Source organism: Rhinopithecus bieti, unplaced genomic scaffold (assembly GCF_001698545.2).
Source record: "Rhinopithecus bieti isolate Rb0 unplaced genomic scaffold, ASM169854v2 scaffold_22522, whole genome shotgun sequence".
NCBI lineage: Eukaryota > Metazoa > Chordata > Mammalia > Primates > Cercopithecidae > Rhinopithecus > Rhinopithecus bieti.
In genome coordinates, this window is record NW_016811454.1 from 1365279 (window position 1) to 1370105 (window position 4827).

Sequence of the window (4827 nt, forward strand, 5' to 3'; positions counted from 1 at the left end):
AAAAAATCAGCCAGTCGTGGTGGCACGTGCCTGTAATCCTGGCTACTCTGGAGGCTGAGGCGGGAGAATCGCTTGAACCCAGGAGGCAGAGGTTGCAGTGAGCTGAGATCGCGCCACTGCACTCCAGCCTGGGCGACAGAGCGAGACTCCGTCTCAAAAAAAAAAAGTCCATTTTGAGCTTCCAGCCCTTTGTGCAGGCTTTAACCCTGCCCCCTCCACCACCAGGGTTTGAAATATTCCATTCTGGGGTTCCCAGGATCAGGAGAAAACAAGATCCAAAAAAGTTTAGAATTCTGTCAACTCATCCTTAGTCTGGGTAAAAGGAGAGACTCTCAAGGCTGTAGGTGAAAGAGGAAGACTGAGGAGGAGGAAGGGAACTAAGCAACCAGAATCAGAAGGGAATTATGCAGCACGGGATCTTCTGAAGGTAACACTCCAGGGACATGCTTCCCAACCTTCGTCAGAGGCACTTTTCCCATTAGACACTATGGGCACAGCACACACTATGGGCCTGTGAGCTTTCTAAGGACCTAAGAAAATGTTTGGGCTGGGCAGGTGGCTCATGCATGTAGTAACAGCACTTTCGGAGGCCTAGATGGGCAGATCACCTGAGGTCAGGAGTTTGAGACTAGCCTGGCCAACATGGTGAAACCCCATCTCTACTAAAAATACAAAAAATTAGCCTGACATGGTGGTGTGCACCTGTAGTCCCAGCTAACCTCGGGAGGCTGAGACACGAGAATCGCTTGACCCGGCGAGGCGGAGGTTGCAATGAGCTGAGATGGTACCACTACACTACAGCCTGGGCGACACAGTGAGACTCTGCCTCCAAAAAAAAAAAGAAAATATTTGAGACCTTAAAAAATGTATTGGCATTGGAATGTATCTGCAGTTCCAGCTACTTGGGAGGCTGAGGCAGAAAGATACCTTAAGCCCAGGAGTTTGAGTCTGCTGTGAGCTATGATTTTACCACTGCACTCCAGTCTGGGTGATAGAGCAAGACCCTGTCTCTAAAAAATTAAAAAAAAAAAACAACCCAAACTATATATATGTATATATATAGGCTCTAGAATACAAAAAGAAAACTTGAAAGTCAAAACTAATAAATTCTTAATCACATTTATAAAATATACCCTTATGTCAATTAATCAAATGAAGTGCTTCATAATTATATAAAAATGTTTCAGTGTTTGATCTGAGCAGTGGAGCTTCCAAAAAGAAAAATGTCTGAAGGTCTACAAAAGTCTCAGAGGAATTCTGAATCCATTTGAGAATCTAATGAAAGTTATAGTTTGTTTCCCCAGAAAAATGCTTTTAAATAAACTTCAGGGAGTCCCTAGACCCCAGTTTAAGAACCTAGTTTTGGTGGTTTTTAAAATAGCTAATAGTTGGGATGTAACGTGAATCCACCAGTGGAAAGTAGCAAATAGTGTAGGCACTTCTCAACAGAAACAGGAGTTAATTTTTCAAATTCTCAGTTTAAGGAAAGATCCAAAGAGTAACGTAAAACCCCAAGCTTGGGCATAGGCATGGGGACTCCAAGCCTCTTCCCTGGTGGTTGGAATCAGGTTATCGGTGAGGGAGGGAAAGGGATCTCCAGAGATCTAATGACCAAGAACAGGATGACTCACTATAGGACAGAGGGGCTGGAGAAGAGGCATACTTTCTACTGGGGCATAGAACTGATGAGACAGACTTGCCTCCCTCTCAATGAAAGGAAGTGCTTTGAAATAGAGGGTGAGTCCCAGGGCCACAGAAGCAGGATATCTGGATTTGAGTTATGACTTAAACACATTCTAGTCCTGTGACCTTGGCTAAATTAATTCCAAGTTCTAGACCTCCATTTCCCCCATCTGGAAAATGGGGATAGGGTTACTGTGAAAATTAAATGAGTTAATGCAGTTAAAGCATTTAGAACAGTGTTTTAGCTCTAGAAATACTTGGTGGATAATACTAGCTGGGTTTGTTGTTATTGTGTTTTTTTTTTTCGAAGACGGAATTTCACTCTTGATGCCCAGGCTGGAGTGCAGTGGCGCGATTTCTGCTCACTGCAACCTCTGCCTCCCGGGTTCAAGCAATTCACCTGCCTCAGCCTCCCGAGTAGCTGGGATTACAGGCGCCTGCCACCACGCCTAGCTAATTTTTCTATTTTTAGTAGAGATGGGGTTTTACCATGTTGACCAGGCTGGTCTTGAACTCCTAACCTCAAGTGATCCACCTGCCTTGGCTTACCAAAGTGCTGGGATTACAGGCACGAGCCACCGTTCCTGGCGGGTGTTTTGTTTGTTTGTTTGCTTGTTTGTTTGAGACAGGGTGTTGCTTTGTTGCCCAGGCTGGAATGCAGTGGTGTGATAATAGCTCACTGCAGCCTTGAGTTCCCGGGCTTAAGCAATCCTTGAGGCTCTTTTCTCTGCCTCAGCTTCCAGAGTAATAGCTGGCATTATACTTATTAAATGAAATGCCTGGCACCTTCTGACACAGTAACTGTTCAATAAATGTTAGATCACTTCCTCCTTTTGAATGACTGTAACAAGCTCACCAGAAGAATAAGGAAACCACACAAATAACTCTAAAACAAGAGTTATTATAAGTGCTACAAAAGAAGTACTATGTGCTAGCAAGCTGCAAGGGGTAGGGAAGGAGAGGAATGAAAGGTTTCTTGAAAGAGGTATCTGAAGGGCATCTTGAAGAGTGCCAACAATGTTAAGAAGTGCAGGTGAGAAAGGAGGATAGTTCAGGTAGGTGACACAGCAATAGCAAATGTTCAGAGATTGGAAACCATGGACTATGTTCAGAAAAAAGAGACTAGTCCCATTTTATAGGGACAGAGCGAGGATAGAAGATTCTGCCTGGCACAGTGGTTCATCATGTCTATAATCCTAGCACTTTGAGAGTCCAAGGTGGGAGGATTGCTTGAGGCCAAGAGTTCGAGACCAGCCTAGGCAACATAGTGAGACCTTGTCTCTACTAAAAATAAAAAAAATTAGCCAGGTGTGGTGGCACACGCCTGTAATCCCAGCTACTTGGGAGGCTGAGGTAGGAGGATTGTTTGAGCCCAGGGTGTCAAAGCTTCAGTGAGACATGATCATGCCACTACACTCCAGCCTGGGCAACAGAGTGAGATCCTGTCTCAAAAAAAAAAAAAAAGGCCAGGCATGGTGGCTCACACCTATGATCCCAGCACTCTGGAGGCTGAGGCAGATGGATCAACTTGAGGCCAGGAGTTGGCCAGCCTGGCCTACATGGCGAAACCCCATCTCTACAAAAAACACAAAAAATTAGCCAAGTGTGGTGGCGCATGCCTGTAATCCCAGCTAATTGGGAGGCTGAGGCACAAAAATTGCTTGAGCCTGTGAGGCAGAGGTTGCAGTGAGCCGAGATTGCACCATTGCACTCCAGTCTCAGCCACAGAGTGAGGCTCTGTCTCTAAATAAATAAATAAATAAATAAGATTTACAAACTAGTGTCAGGTTTGAATAATTCTTCAGTACTCTTACATATGGGCAGTACTGTTCTTTTGGGATGCATATTGAGAAGTCTATTTTGCTTTGATTTTTATTCTACGGAAAGCTATTCAGGCCTGCTAATAATATTCCAGATAACAGACCCTCAGTTAAGGACATTTCCTGGGCCGGGTGCGGTGGCTCATGCCTGTAATCCCAGCACTTTGGGAGGCTGAGGTAGGTGGATCACCTGAGGTCAGGAGTTCGAGACCAGCCTGGCCAACATGACGAAACCCCGTCTCTACTAAAAGTACAAAAATTAGCTGGGTGTGGTGGCAGGCGCCTGTAATCCCAGCTACTCTGGAGGCTGAGGCAGAAGAATAGCTTGAACAAGGGAGGCAGAGGTTGCAGTGAGCCAAGAGCACACCACTGCACTCCAGCCCAGGTGATAAGAGCGAGACTCTGTCTCGAAAGGAAAAAAAAAAAAAGACATTTCCTGAATGCAACCATTATGATTCATACAGTGTATGTAATGAGAATGTCTATCAGTCTTAATTTACACAAGGTAAAGTTTACCCTTATGTGATATTTTCTTATCCCTCACCTTAATTGAGAATATGAAGCAAGGATTACACTGATGAAATAGGATTAAACTGTCTAAAAGCAGGGATGAAGAACCTTCCGTATTCTGTTACCAACACATCAGCTGGCCTACGAAGACCCTGGTTTGTGTTCCTCCTCTGTCACTTACTAGTGACTTAGTATATTTACTGAATAATCATGGACAAATAATCTTTCAGAGTTCCATTTCCTCATCTGTAAATGGTGATAACAGTGTCTGCCTGGTTTATCTCAGGCTTATAAAATAGGGTTGAAATTAGAAAATGTTTATGAGGCAGTTTTTATTCTACAAACAATTGCCACTGCCAAATTGCATTTGTTTGGAAAAAAATTATACATATATTCTCAAACACTATTGTAACTCTTTTGTATTTATGCCTTTGTCCATAAGCATATCTTTTCATGAAATATCAAGCATTTCTCAATGTTGCTATAGACTTACTTTTAAAAAATAAAAAGTTTAGGCTGGGCGTGGTAGCTCACGCCTGTAATCCCTGCACTTTGGGAGGCCGAGGTGAGTGAATCACTTGAGGTGAGAAGTTCAAGACCAGCCTGGCCAACATGGCGAAACTCCATCTCTACTAAAAATACAAAAATTAGCTGGGCATTGTGGGACATGCATGTAATCCCGGCTACTTGGGAGACTGAGGCAGGGGAATCACTTGAACCTGGGAGGTGGAGGTTGCAATGAGCTGACATCACTCCATGGCACTCCAGCCTGGGCAACAGAGTGAGACTCCATCTCAAAAAAATAAATAAAGTT